Here is a 15,964-nt window from a genome sequence, read left to right as displayed (position 1 = left end):
CCAGAGGTCATGCCCAGCCAAAGCTCTGGAGTAACTGAGCAGAAAATCAAAACACAGGGGGAAGGGGAGTTATGTTCATCATCGCCTCAGGCCTGGGCCCCATCTCCTCTGAACTATCAGGAGCCTGTCATCAGTTTGTTATGCTTAGAAGGAGCCCCTGGAAGATGAGGTAATAATAAGGTTAAACAGTAACTAGATTAGCACGCACTGCACTGTAAACTCACCTTCGTCCCAGGAGTCTGGCAAGGGAAAAGCCCTCTGTGGTGGCAAACAAAAGGGTAGGTATGTTGTGTCCTCTGGTTTTGTTCTGAGAGACCCATGGCCCTTCACATAGACTACAGTTTGCCCCATTGGGTCTCATTTTGTGAATGATTAGCAGTAACACTTCTTAACCAAACAGTGAGATGACAGTGGGTTTATAGGCAAACTTGGAGGGAAGAGCTGGAGGAATTATCCACCACTTGGTTTTTATTGGATTGTACACTTGCTGTTTGACAAATAAATATATCCATCATGTAATGGGCCATGTACTGCAGGTTGTGAATTCCAGCTGTGCAAATTTACTTCTGGTATATCCACATGTACTTTTACACTGATCTATAGACATTGCAGAGAAAATGGACATATGAGCAAACTGTAATGAGTCCACCTTTTGTTTTTTAGAATTAAGAGTTTTCTATCATTGTGTGTTGCTCTTGTCATTTTTCATTGGAAACTTGTCATTGTTGTTCAGTGGGTTGCATGGCAGTCACTGAAACACACACCAGGCCAGTACTAACATTAGACAAATTTTAAGAATTAGATTTTAAAGGGAAGCAAATTATTAATTATTCATCCTGTCATTGTTATAGTTTTACTTTCAGAGGTACTTGTCGGATCTTTCTACCTCATATGCCAAAATAACTTGAGAGTGTCATTTGCTGCTCTCTCTGACAACAAAATGTCTTCGGATGTTCTTGGGTCAATAAACTGTTAGCTGCATTTCCACACAAATTAACCATGCAACTAGAGAATCCTGTGGTTTCAGCCTAATCTTTCAAGTTATCCAGAACTCTTAATCAAGTTTATTCTTGTTGTTGTGTGCCTTCAAGTCAATTCTGACTTATGGTAAACCTATCATAGGGTTTGTATTTTGTATTTGGTGAGATTTAGTTAGAGGAGGGTTGCTACTGTCTTTCTCTAAAGTTGAGAGCATATTTGTTGGCATATTCAGTTAGCAATGAAGTTGCATCTGTCTGTAGGCACTGTAGCATTTCAATTGGGATACCATCTGTTCCTGGTGATTTATTTTTTCCCATTTCCTTTATTGCAAATTCCACTCCACTTCTTAGAATTTGGGTGGTTAACAGACTGGAAAATGCTCAATACATACCAATTCACAAGAAAGGAGATACAAAAGAGTGCAGCAACTATAGGACAAATAGCACTAATCTCATACACAATAATGCTCAAAATTCTGCAGCGTAGACTCCAAACATACATGGAGAGAGAAATCCCAGAGGTACAAGCAGGTTTCTGAAAAGCAAGGAGCACTAGGGACCACGTTGCAAACATGCGATGGCCAATGGAGCACACCAAAGAATTCCTCCACAAAACCAGCATCTGTTTCATAGACTACAGCAAAGCATGAAAAGCTATGGAATGCAATCAAAGACACTGGGAGTGCCACTACATCTGATAGTCCTGATGATGAATCTGTACCTAGGACCAGAGGCCACCGTAAGAACAGAATTTGGGGAAACAGAGTGGTTCCCAATAGACAAAGGGATCAGGCAAGGCTGCATCCAATCACCCTACTTGTTTAACTTATATGTATGCTGAAAACATAATAAGAAAAGCAGAATTAGAATCAGAAAAAAGGAGGAGTTAATTAATTAATAATAATTTGTTTTATTTATATACCGCTATTCCAAAGATCATAGTGGTGAACAGCAAGTTAGCTAATTAGCAAGTAAGCTAATTTGCCCCCAACAGTCTGGGTACTCATTTTAGCAACCTCGGAAGGATGCAAGCCTGAGTCGAGCATGGGCCCTTTTGCTGGTCTTGAACTCGCAACCTTGTGGTCTTGAGTGAATGGCTGCAGTACAGGCATTTAACCACTGCACCACCAGGGCTCCCTGACTGACTGTTAAGATAGGAGGAAGCAGCATTAACAATCTAAGATGTGCAGACAACACCATATCATTAGCAGAAGACATTCAGGAATTGAAACAGTTAATAAAGAAGGTCAAAGATGAAAGTGCAAAAGCAGGTCTGATGCTGAACATAAAGAAAACAAAAATAATGACCACAGAAGAAATACACAAATTCAAGCTAGACAATGAAGAAATTGAAATAGTTAAAGAATTGCCATATCTAGTATCAAACATTGACTAGAATGGAGACTGCAGTCAAGAAACAAGAAGACTGGGGAGTTTATCACACAGGAGGAATTTCTCTTAATTTCGAATGAAAAGAAAGTGGGGCCAGAATGCATTCACGAGTTCAGCGAATTTACGTGAATTTGAATTGTGTTCGAACTGGCTTCCCATTGCCCGAAAATAGCTTGCCATTGCCCAAAATTGCGTGTGGTAGTCTATCACGCAATAACGTTAAACCCCATGATTGTGTTTGGATTGCCATTGGATTATACTTCCAATTTCCCTTGTTTGATAAACTCCTAGGAATGGGAAGGGCAGCTATGAAAGAACTGGAAAAGATACCAAAGGGCAAAGACATACAACGGAGCACTAGAGTCAGAATCATCCAGGCCATTGTATTCCCAATTACCATGTGCGGATGCAAGAACTGGACAGTGAAGGAAGCAGACAGAAAGAAAATAAACTCATATGAAATGTGGTGCTGGAGTAGAATACTTAGAATACCATGGACAGCCAAGAAGAGAAATGAATGGGTTCTTGAACAGGTCAGACCAGGGCTCTCCTTGGAAGCTAAGATGATCAAGTTGAGACTATCGTACTTTGGCCACATAATGAGAAGGCATGGATCACTAGAAAAAACAATAGCGGTAGGAAAGGTAGCAGATAGAAGAAAGAGAGGAAGACCACCAACCAGATGGATAGACTCAGTCACTCTCACTCCCAAAACTCATCTTAAAAGCCAGTTAGCTGTCCTGAGCAATGAAGTTCAGTGCTGGTAAATAGGGAACTGTAGTATGGCATGACTACCCCCATTTTGCCAGTGATTGACAGTGTGATGAAGAGTTTCAACAGAACCCCCCAAGGTCCCTCTTTCTGCTCCTCACACCATTGCTCACTGACAGAAGGAGCCAGGTCACATCATGCTGCAGTGCTCAGTTCACCTGCACCATTGTTTGGGACAGTTGTCTGCCTTTTAAGGTGGGTGTCAGGAGCATTTCTAATCATGGTAGGGGTACCATGATCATAAATGTGAATAGAAAACAGTTATGCAGTCAGTCTAAAATACAGCATTATACTTAACTGACTAATAGGATGTGTTAGTCATTGTGCATTTTCCTGAATTTTTGTGTGTGTGGTATTCCACATGACCCCAGATAGACCCTGCCTTATAGTCTGCCATAATCCCCTAAGCGGCAGGACATGGACGCACTGAAGTTAGCCTCATGGGATCTTTTGAGAACAATACCTCTTGGGAGAACAATACCTTCCTAGTTTGGGAGTCGCTAATGGGACTACCATTGCCTCCAATAATCAGAAGAATGGATGATGATTGTCTAGATGTTTCATCTGATGAGCCAGCTGTCAACTTAACTCTCTTCCCATTTCCCTTGATTATTGTCAGACCAGATTACCTCACTCCAGATAATCAAACAACTTTGCAAGGCAGTCAGTTTTTGCCCTTAAAAATCCCTGGAAAACTCCCCTCAGTGTGCTAGTTTAGATTTCACGGGGACTCCTACATCATTGTGATCTCTTGTCTAGCTCCAGCACTTCTATTCAACCCATGCTCTCAGAACGGCTGTGTCTCACCCTCTTTCACCCAATTGGATGCTGGACGTGAGCCGCATCTGCAGTAAGTATCACTCGTAGTGCTGCCTCAAACCTTTTCCAAGCTAACCCCTGACTTCCTGAGCCTTGAATGAATGAGTGTGTGATAGTGAATTGTTCCGTGTTCTTCCCTTTTAAATAAAGAAATACTTTAATTGGAGAAACCGGCTTCTGCAATATCTCTTAGATCCATTGGTCTCTTGGTATACAGATGGGAAACAATTTTGCAGGGTCCTTGTAGTTGACCTCTTCTTGAGCTAAATGAAAATTCCCCTACATAGATTTTGGCTACAGATGCCAGACTGTTTTTAATTCCTAGTTTGTTAAACTTTGTTTCTTTTGTTTTACAAACTAGTTCTTTGTTTATAATAACTGACTAACAAGATGCCAACTCATGTTTTTAACTCCTAGTTTGTTTAACTGTTCCTTCTAATGTACTTAAGTGTGTGTGTGTGTGTGCATGCGTGTGTGCGTGAGCGTGTGCCTGATAAAGCTATTTGCCTTCTCATTCCTATAACTTGGTGAATGATAAGCCAGTATTCTTTGGAATTCTGGCTATTATGATTAATGTCTAATGGTTTATCTACATTATACTGTTACAGCAGTTTGACACCAATTTAACTGTCATGGCTCAATCCTACAAAACACTGGAGTCTGTAGTTTAGTGAGATGCTTATAATTCTTTACTAGGCACCTTGCCCAAGTACAAATCTTGGAGTTTTGGAGGATGGAACCACAGCAGTTAAAGAGCTGTCAAACTGCTGGTAACTGTACAGTGCAGACACACTTTAAACTGCTACAGTCTGTATCATTTAAACTGGAAAAGAAAAAAAAATTAAGAAGCCACTTGTTTTAGAGACACACAACCAAGGGAGACAAGGGGGAGACAGTTATATACATGAGGTAGGTTTGTTGTCCTAAGCCTGCTGCCTAACAGCAGTCTCACAGAGGGGCTCATCAGCATCTGCTAACATGAACAAACAGAACCTGAACCATCATCTCAAGTAAAGAGACGCTAGACAAACTTTGCGTGATGGATTGCTCCTTCTTAATTATGATTCAAAGAGTCTCTGAGGGACATTAAAGTAAAATTCCATCTGTGCAGCAGGGCTTCCCTGTTTTGTTCGCCATCCCCCATATTATAGCTTTTCTGCAGAAGACTGCCATCTCTTCCAGATACAACCTCCTCCCACATCTTAAAAAATGTTGAATCTGGTAGCCCAGGTTTGACTGAGTTATCTCAGTGAGGGACACATTGGAAATATATACTGCATCAGCATCCCAATCTTTGAATCTTTTGAAACACTCTGGGGCTACAGGTCATTTTGTATAGCCTCCCTCCTATCTTTTCCATTTTTCTTTCTTTCTTTCTTTTCTTTCCTTTCTCTGCATTACTGCAGAGCAGTGTAAATGTCATCCTGTATGTGTCTACTCAGAAAAAAGGTCCAATTGAGTTCGATTAGACTTACTTCCACTATGCATTGATGATAGCCAGAGTGGTGTAGTGATCTGAGTGTTGGACTAGGACACTGGGAGACCACAGTTTGATTTCTGGCTCAGTCATAAACCCACTGGGTTATCTTGGGCAAGTCACATGCTATCTGCCTCAGGGGAAGGCAATGGCAAACTTCCTCTGAAGAAATCTTGCCAAGAAAACCTCATGATAGGTTTCCCTTAGGGTCACCACAAGTCAGAAACGATTTGCAGGCACACAACAATACACAAAAGAATGCTTCGAGTGTGATGTGGTGGTATGAGAATTGGACTAGGACTCAAGATTAGAGTTTGAATGAGAACTCAGCCATGAAAACCCACTAGGCAATGTTTGCCAAGTCATAGAATCATAGAATCGTAGAGTTGGAAGAGACCACAAGGGCCATCCAGTCCAACCCCCTGCCATACAGGAAATCACAATCAAAGCATCCCCAACAGATGGCCATCCAGCCTCTGCTTGAAGACCTCCAAGGAGGGAGACTCCACTACACTCCGAGGGAGTGTGTTCCACTGTCGAACAGCCCTTACTGTCAGGAAGTTCCTCCTAATGTTGAGGTGGAATCTCTTTTCCTGCAGTTTGCATCCATTGTCATGCTTTCTCATCCTCAGAGGAAAGCACTCAGAAAGCCCTCGCTAAACAAATCTTGCCAAGTAAAACCCATAGTAGGTACCAATTAAAACATGGCACCTTAGAGATGCCACATGTCAGAAGTGACTTGAGGACACACAACAGCAACATATGTATAGAACTTTAGTGGAAGTTATGAATCCTGAGATCCTTGTTTTCACTTTCATTCTCTTTCTCTCTCAGGTGTTGATTGCGCTGCTAAAAAAATCCAGTTTACCTCTCCTGAACTGAAATCTAATTCAGGATGCAGCTGGGTTCTATTGCCTGGATTTTGCCACCAAATCTGCCGGCCGTATACAAGCTTGCTCATCAAACCGCTTTTTAAAGTTGGAAAGCTCCTGAATTAGACTTCAATTTGGGAGAGGTAAGCTGATTTTTTTAGCGGTATGAGAAGCTCGCCAGTCTCTGTCTTCCACATGCAATATATGGATAACAATTGAGAACTACCTTAAAAGGTTGTTTTAAGGACTACAATATAATAATCTGTGTGAATGGTTCTGCAGGCTCCTAACACTATGTATGGTAAGTGCTGTTTACACTTATTACTTTCAGCTTGAATGGGCAAGCCATCTTGGTTGCACTATCACCTTTGAACGCCCTAAACTAGTGCTCTGTTATGCTCTGCTTGCTTGATATAGGAGTTTGACCATAACCTTTCTACTTACATTCTTGCAATTATTTCTAAACATACCTCTCTACATATAAATCAAATGTACATTTTGTGCAAATCAGTATGCTATTCGTCCTTTTGTGTGTGGAGGGGTGGTGGTGGTTGGTGATATAGCAATGGCCACCTCATACCTTGAAAGTATGAAACCATGGAAGGGGCATTTAAAAAAAAGAGAGAGAGAGAGAATGCTTGGCCACTTATCATCACTGCCCACTCACTCATTCACTGACTCACGACTCACCATTACTGCCCAAACACAGAGCTGTTTATGACTATGCCAGACTCTGTGCCCATGTGGCCAACCCACACATTCTAATTTCTGGCTATTGGGTTGGGAAATGTAGACCTTCCATCTAACTTTAGTTGATTGTCATTGACAGTGTCGCATGCATAAAATCCAGCCTCTACTTTGGGAGTGTGTTATGGTTCAAAGAGTAAGATTCATCACAGACTCCTCTGTACCACAGACAAGAATGGGAGCCCCTTCCGCTGCCCAGCAGAGTCCCATTTAAGGCTGAGTGACCATGGATAAAGCTAAGGGTTGGATGGGGAAATTGTGTTTACTCATTAAACTTTTAACAAGCTGCCCTCTATCTGCCTTGTCTGGTGCATTATAGGCTGTTTAATGAAGCAGAGATAGACTAAAATAGAAATTCCCTTATTAAAAACACAGGGCCATGAACTGTTCTCAAAGGAAAGGCCGCAGCCTTGGCGACATCAGCAAGAAGGTCCTAGGTCAGCACTAGGTTATGCTGAATGCTTTTGTCTGAGGTTTTCAGGCTCTAAAGCCATTTGCTGGCTGAGTTTACTTTGTACGCAATGTTGCTTTTGCAGATAAAGTATCCCACACTTTGAGTTTCCATTGGCACATTCAAGACTGCAGTTGCCTTTCTCAGAGCAGCTGCAGAGCCTCTTTGCAGGGTAATTGGGCTTGCCGAATGTTCCCTGAGCCACATGCCAATGAAGGGGCTCCGTGTTGTGTGTTCATTTTCCATATGTGATTTTATTAAATCAAAATATTATTTGAAAGTTTCCTAGATAAACATTAGAGCAAACACATCCGTTAAGTGCTTCATCCTAGACAATTGGTTGGAGCATGTGGGAGGGGGACATTTTCCTCTGGAGAAGAGCCAACTTTTAGCCCACATTTACTGGGTCATAGACTGGGTGCAGGTTGTAGCTTGTCTCAGCCTTAAATTACTTGTATATTTTCAAATGCTTTAATGATCACTTGGGGTCCACCCCTGCTTTACTGCACATTAGGTGAAGCACAGTAACAGCAAAACAAGTTCAATTTCTCAGATACCAGACAAGTTATACTCCTTGCTGAAGATCGTGTTCAAGTGCTAGCAGCATACTTGCCTGAACAACCTGGAACACTGGAAGCAGTGACATTGTGAAGTCAAAGGCTTTCATGGCTGGCATCCATAGTTTTTTATGGGTTTTTCGGGCTATGTGGCCGTGTTCTAGCAGAGTTTCTTCCTGACGTTTTGCCAGCATCTGTGGCTGGCATCAGATTATTCTGGTGCCTGGTTCCAGGTGGCTCCATTCCATTTGGCATTCCTGGTCAGGGTGGTAGAGCTGGGCCTACATGCTGACTGAGCCTATAAGTTCTTGTGCTGTGGGGTGAAGGGGAACTGCATGTGTAAGAGGGAACTGGCTACCTCTTTACACAAGGATGCAAAAAGTCCAGTCACTTGTATAACTACGCTGGCATAATTCCCATTAGGATTCCAGACCTAATGGGCAGTATAATGGAGATTCTGGGAGATATAGTCCAAAGAAGGAACATATCTAAGCTATGTACTTCTAAAATAAATGTATTGACACCTACCAACCAATATAACAAGGGCCAATGCTAGCAGAGCATGACAACTGTCTCAATTCTCAGATTTTGGTTAATATTAAAAAAGGCAACAAATATTTTGCTTACTTTGCTATTACTGTATTTTAGTTCTAGGGATGAAAAGAGGTGCTTACAAAATTCTCTGCCACATGCACTGGCTGGTGCTGAGTACTATGCAACTTCACTTAGGGCAGTGGAGTGGGGAGGTTACCTGAAACAGTAAAATGCTTTATCATGACCCTTCACTCAGCCAGAGTGGGGAAAGCCATTCTACCACTGGCCTCCCCTAGTTCTTGGCCCATAGTGCTTCTGAGTGGATTCAGTTACCATGCTATCACAGCATGGTGGATCCTTGTCCTGGAGTGTATCCACACTACAGAAATCAAGTAGTAACTGCCATGGTGCTATCCTACAGAATCCTGGAATTTGCAGTTTGGTGAGGCACCAGATCTCTTTGACAGACCTGGCTGAATACCTTATGAAACTACAACTCTACAGGATGGAGCCATGACATTTAAAGTGGTCAAACTGCTTGATTTCTGTAGTGTGGAAGAGCTGTTGGCTTTGAGTACTTGTGTAAGATTTGTAAAGATTCCTAGGTTTACAGCAGAATAGATGAGACCAAAACTTGTGCATAGGTAGGTGAGTTTTTTTAAAACGATCATTTAGCTGTGTACAGAGAAAAGCAGCTGTTACAGATGTATGAATCATAGCCTGCCACAGCTCAAATATTGGAGAAGAATCCAAAAGGGGAAATGTAGATCATTTTGATAATACAAAACAGACCTTCCTCAATAGATCATCAGTTCTGATTGCAGCAAGTCTGGTACTGATCTAATTGAGTATCACATGACAACTGTGTATAGTTTCACAGTACAGCCACATATATCTGGACACATACACTTGTCCTTAGGCATAGGACTGAAGTAAAGACTTTACTCTGAAGTATCGTGTGAGTGTGTTTACATGTGTGTATAAAGCTTGTCAGAGATGTAGTAACACGAATCATAAAGTAGTCTGAGTATATAAAAATATTTTGTTGTGGAAACTTTGCAAACATAAATCCACATCATATGTGAAACAAGTGGGTGGTGTGGTCCCATCTCAACATAGAACAATACATGAATTGTTTCAGAAATAACAGCAAAAATGTTATTATTCCATTTATCATTCCTGCTGAATTCACAGTTAGGGAAAAAGACAAGTATTATGACATCAAAGTGCACATAATAGCAGGGTTCCTTCTCAAACAGCAATGCAACCAGGAATATACTGGAAGATCATATATCCCTTTGCATGCATGTCCAACAGAATGGTATACACTTGTGTTTGTGCAGCTATTGTTTTGATCACAAATCTCAAGACAGAGATAGAATCTCTGTCAGCCCATAAATATGACAGCTTTCAGGATGCATGTACATATAATAACTTTATTTCACATTCACTGTTGCTTCTACAGTTTGAATTCTCCTTGGAAAGCAAAAGTTCATGGAGTATTTCTAACATCAATGGTGGCTAATGCTCTCTCAGGATGGTGGGATGGACTACAGGGTCACTAGAGATAAAACCAAGCAGACGCCAGAAGCGGGACCAACTGCATCCAGTCTGCTGCCCAATCTTTTCCTTTGCAAGACCTAAGTACACCTTCTGTATTTTAGAAGTTGGAAGGGGTGGTTGGAAGGGGTCTTGGGGTTTACATGAGCAGTGCCCCATCAGCCCAAACAGTTTGACCACCCTTTTTCAAAGTAGTTGAGCCAGGATTCAGAGATGAAGTGACAGAGTAGCAGTAGCAGCATCGTTGTTGTCATTAATAGACAGAACAATGGCATCATCTGCCATCTGGAGTCAACCCTCAATCTGGATGCCTAGGTTTCACCAGTAGCCAGGAGTGCATTTCCGCAGGTAAAACTAGTGCACCAGCTGCACCCATTCCTTGAAAAGTCAGATCATGTCGTCATTTCATCCCACTTGGACACCTTTAACATATGTTATGGGGAAACTATTTGGGAACTCCAATGGTTCCAAAATGCAGTCTGGGCCAGTTATGGAAAGCATATTCTCCCATGTTAAAACAATTTCCCAGGCTACTAGTTGATTTTGAAGGTTTTGAAGGCCAGAACCTTAAGATCCACAAAGGAGGCTTTCTCTTGATCTCATCACGATTACAGGTTTGTTTGTTGAGGTCATGGGAAAGAGTCTTCTCAGTGGATGTTCCTGCCTTGTGGAATCCCCTTCCATTGGCTAAGCTAGGCTAACTCCCTTCCTGCTTCCTTTGAACTGGCAGACAAACACCTTTTTTTGAATCAGGCTTTCAATGAATAATTGTGTGCAGGAAGCCTTCTATTCAGGGTGTACTTCAATTTTAATTTTTTAATGCTTTTATACTGTTTATAAACTATTGTTTTAAAATAAAGATTGCTTAAATTTTATCGTTAGGTTGCAGCTGATTCTTCTTGTGAGTCACGGTGGGTTCCACTCTGGGAGAAAGGTGGCATATTAATTAATTAATTAATTAGGTAGTATGTACCATGCTTTTGTTTGTCATGTTTGTCATATACCTACTGCCTTTTCATTGGATGATACATCTCTATCCACCAACAAGAGCTCCAGGGAGGGCATTAACATTTATTTTTTAATATAATTTATTCATAATTTCTAACTTGTCCTATTTCTATTGATGTCTCCACTTCGCCAGCTAAAATGTCTCAAGTGCTTTAGCAACCACTTGATCACATGGGTTGTACCTTTTCTGTTCTTGTAATATTCACCAATATTCTGCATTGGCTACTTAGGGCCCGTACAGGCAGGCCAAAATAAAGCTGCTTTGGGTCACTGGAGGTATGCTGTTTATATAATGTATGTGTCCTAAGAGACCAGAAGCCACACCAAAGCCATGATCCAGTCCTAAGGGCTGGACCACAGCTTTGGCACAGCTTCTGGCCTCTTAGGACGCATGCATAATTTAAACAGCATACCTTCAAAGTGACCCAAAGCAGGTTTATTTTGGCCTGTCTGTATGGGCCCACTGTTACATATACATAACTAAGGTTGCATCCACACTGCAGAACTAACACCACTTTAACTGCTGTGGTTCAGCGCTATGGAATTCTGGGAACTCTAGTTTCATTAGACAATTAGCTTTATCTGTCAAAAAGCTCTGGTGCCACAACAAACTATAATTCCCAGAATTCCATAGCAATGAGCCATGGCAGTTAAAGTAGTATCAGACTGGATTATTTGTGCAGTATGGATGCAGCCTCAGTAACATTCCCTGCCCCCATTCCCTAACCTACCTTCACAGCCAGCACCAGATTGCGTGAAGGAAGTGTGTACAGCAGCTCATTGGGGCACAAAGAAGAAGACCCCCTCCTGCCAGTGAGAAAGGCTACAACAAGGAATTGCAACAGGGATCCTCAATGGTGTCACTAGGGTTGGCATGATCTGGTACAGTAACTAATGGTGTTACATACCTCCATTGACCTCCTTCCACAGAACCCCATACAGAATATTTAGTAATCTTTAGCAAACTTTCAGTTCATAGGAAATTGCTGCTCAGCGAATGATTCAAGGATGCAAGAGGTGAGGGGACAATTCCCTGACGTTTGAGAAGCATCAGGCTTTCATACGTGTGCACTTCCCTGATATTTTACCGTCGTTTTACCAGTGCTTACTCCACGGTAAGAGTTGGTATGAAAATCTTCATAGCTTGCTAACTTGTGGGAGGGGGATTGGAAATTATTATTACTATTACTATTATTATTATTTCTTATCCCCTGCTTGCCAAGTTTTGAGGTGGGGTACAACATAGATTAAAATACATACAACCATTTAAACACATTAAATTAAAACACATAAATATTGTACTCAGTAAAATCATCCAGCTTAAATTACAATACCCCATTTTAAATCCATATTTTAAAATTGGCTGGGTAGGGCTGGGTAACAGGTTTTGATACAGTCATGCTGGCCACATGACCACCAGATTAATCCTTGGACAATGTTGGCTCGTCAGCTTAGAAACGAAGATGAGTACCACCCCCTACAGTTGGTTATGACTAGACATTCATGTCAAGGGACTACCTTTACATTTACCTAGGCCTGTTGGAAGAAATAGGTCTTTAATACTGTTTTAATAATAATAATAACAATAATAACAGCAACAACAACAACAATAATAATAATAATAATAATAATAATAATAATAATAATAAATTGTTTATTTGTTAACCGCTTTTCCTACGATCAAAGTGGTGTACAATATCATTAAAAACAAACATTAAGAACAATTAAATATCCACATCTAAATACATATTAAAAGAAGTAAATTGAAACAAGATTAAAAACATATTATAATACATAATAAACTATTAAACCATGAATTACTATTTATCAAGACAACGAGGGGGAGATGGTCTCAGACGGAATTGGGAGGGTAGGCTTGTAGGAAGAGATGAGACTTTAGAGCCTTCTTAAAGTCTTCCACCATTCCACTGAGGCAAATTCCATAGAGAAGGCGCCACTGCTGTGAATGCCCTTTGTTGTGTGATCGCCAGTCTCACCTTAGGGTAGCTAAGTAAGGGTTTTCCTGTAGATCTGAGTATGCGGGGAGGATTATGTAGGGAGAGGCGTTCCCTCAAGTAACCCGGGCCCAAGCCATTTAGGGCTTTAAAGGTGATAACCAATACTTTGTACTGGGACCGGAAACGAATTGGCAGCCAATGTAGAGATTTTAAAATAGGTGTTATATATTCAGACCTCGATGTCCCCGTAATTAACCGGGCTGCTGCGTTTTGAATCAATTGAAGTTTCCAAACCTGATACAAAGGTAGCCCCATGTAGAGCACATTGCAGAAATCCAAACAAGAGGTTACCAGTGCATGTACTACTTTTTCTAGGTCCCCCCGGTCCAGACAGGGACGTAGTTGGCATATCAGCCGAAGCTGATACCAGGCACTCCTCGCCATCGCATCTACTTGAGATGATAACTGTAGAGATGGATCCAGGAGTACTCCCAAACTACGCACTTTGTCCTTCAAAGGGAGTTTAATCCCGTCGAAGACTGGATGGGAAATTTCCCTGCCCGGGCTAGGGGAACCTATCGCAAGTACCTCTGTTTTCTCTGGATTCAATCTGAGTTTGTTTTTCCTCATCCAGCCCATTACTGCCCCCAGGCAGGCATCCAGAGGAGAAATGCCGTCCTTAGTCACTGTATCAGTCGGAGACACGGAGAGATAGATCTGGGTGTCATCAGCGTACTGATAACACTGGGCTCCATGGCTCCGGATGATCTCTCCCAGCAGCTTCATGTAAATATTAAATAGCATGGGGGACAAAATGGTGCCCTGTGGAATGCCCAATGTAAGCTCTCTTTTCCGAGAGCAGCTGCCCCCAGCCTCACCATCTGGAACCTTCCTGAGAGGTTTTAAATTCAGGCAGGTCATTCTACAGTCTATGGGTGGCCCATGAAAATGTTCTCTGGACAAGTTGCCAATCTAGTTCTGGCCAGTTAACGTAAATATCCCCCAGAGGACATGAGTTACAGGACAGGTTATATGGAAACATTATCCTCTTTTCAAGCCATTTGGCAGCTGAACAGACCACCCAACTGGGCTGCGGGCTGTTAATGTAGATTGCAGAGCATTTGCATGGTCTTAGAGCAAGACTACATAGTTTTAATGAATATGGAGCAGTTTCAAATCTGTAACTGCAACAGTGAATAGCAGCCATTATTTCCAATGGGCAACTAGACCTGTGCACATTATTCCAAATATTGCTGCACCACAGATCTATATGATGGCATTACCCTACTTGAAGTCACTTTTGTAATAATCTCTAACATAGCATTTCCATTTTTTACAGCTGCAATATATTGGGCTATCCACCATGGCCAATAGATCTCTTTTCCAGTTAGTTACCATTCACTCACCAACAGCCCGGACATTCCGATTTATTGCTTCAATGTATTTTACTTTGTACTTGCTTATACTGAATATAATATACCATTTTGTTGGCCATTCACACAAGTCTTCTGGAACTCTTTGCAATCTGTTTTGGTTTTCATCGTCTTCCGCATGATACACTTATTTGATATAATATGGAAATATTCCCACTTCACTGCTATCCCAACTTCATATAATGTATGTAAAATTTAAAGTGTACTGGTTGTAAACCCAGAACACTGGAGAGGCTCACAGTTTAATTCCCCTCAGTATGAAAATTGTCAATTTATGCCTACATTCTGTTTCCAGTTTAATTAATAATTACTCCACTAGCAGATCTGTTCTTTTATTCCATTCTGGAGTCTTTGGTAAAGGATACTGTCAGAAGCTTGGAGATGTCCAGCTCCAACAATGCAATGTCTATCAGAGGATGCATGCTATCTGACCCTTTCTAAGTAGTCCAAGTAGCCTGAACTAGAAGCTCCCTTTGTAGAAGCAAACCTGGTTCTTCTTTAACAAATCTAGTTCTTCAAATTATTCTGGATCCAGACCTTTTATTCCACAAATGGAAGAGCTTCTTCTTGTCCACAGAGGTCACTTTGATCCACCAGGAGCTCCTGCTACAGCAGAAGAGGGCAAACTGTGGCCTTGCAAATGACATATTGCTGTTCTCATCATCCTTCAGTGTTGGATGCATTGGTTAAGATACACATGAGTTTGTCAAACAACATTTGGCTAGTGGGGTGCCATATGGTTCGGTCCTGGGCCCAATGTTGTCCAATATTTAAATAAATGATTTGGATGATGAAATAGAGAACATGTTTATCAAATCTGCAGATGACAGCATTAACTCCCTGAGAACATGATCAGAACTCAAAATGAGCTTGAACATTTGAGAGTCTGGTCAAAACTAACAAAATGAACTTTGACAGGGATAAATTTAAGACACTAGATTTAGGCAAAAAAAATGTACAAATATAAGATGGTGACACCTGGCTTGACAACAGCACATGTGAAAAGGATCTGAAAGTCTCAGTAGATAACAAGCTAAACATGAATCAACAAAGTCATGCAGCAGACAAAAAAAAAGGCAATTCAATTGTAGATTCCATCAACAGGGGTGTAATGTCCAGGTTAAGGGAAGTAATAGTACTACTCTATTCTGCTTTGGTCAGACCTCACCTGGAATATTGTGACCGGTTCTGTCACCACTACCCACAAAGGATGTTGACAAACTGGAATGCGTGAGAATGAGCAAGTTTATATGACAGCCATCTTTCAATATTTGAAGGGATGTCATGTGAGATGGCATTCAGAGACATAACTGTGGAGTTTTTTGCACAGTTAAAAGCTCCCCGATTTTTGTACTGCAGAGCTTTCCGTCTTATCAAAATCAGCCTCCACAGCACTGCTTGGAGA

General features: G+C 41.4%; 1 protein-coding gene and 1 long non-coding RNA gene across 7 annotated transcripts in view; one reads left to right on the top strand and one right to left on the bottom strand.

Annotated features, from left to right (window-relative positions):
- FSIP1 (fibrous sheath interacting protein 1) overlaps positions 1 to 15,964 on the bottom strand; it is a 591,530-nt gene that overhangs the window by 358,310 nt on the left and 217,256 nt on the right. The window lies entirely within an intron of this gene.
- Positions 1 to 15,964, top strand: part of LOC121929217 — a 47,875-nt gene that overhangs the window by 7,586 nt on the left and 24,325 nt on the right. For 2 of the 3 annotated variants that reach the window (XR_006103628.1, XR_006103630.1), the window contains exon 2: positions 12,141 to 12,283. The exons of the other annotated variant lie outside the window; for it this stretch is intronic. This is a non-coding gene — a long non-coding RNA (uncharacterized LOC121929217). The remainder of the gene's footprint in view (positions 1 to 12,140; positions 12,284 to 15,964) is intronic. 3 annotated transcript variants of the gene reach the window in all.

This window comes from Sceloporus undulatus, chromosome 1 (genome assembly GCF_019175285.1).
Source record: "Sceloporus undulatus isolate JIND9_A2432 ecotype Alabama chromosome 1, SceUnd_v1.1, whole genome shotgun sequence".
Lineage (NCBI taxonomy): Eukaryota > Metazoa > Chordata > Lepidosauria > Squamata > Phrynosomatidae > Sceloporus > Sceloporus undulatus.
This window is presented reverse-complemented; position numbering and strand designations above follow the sequence as displayed.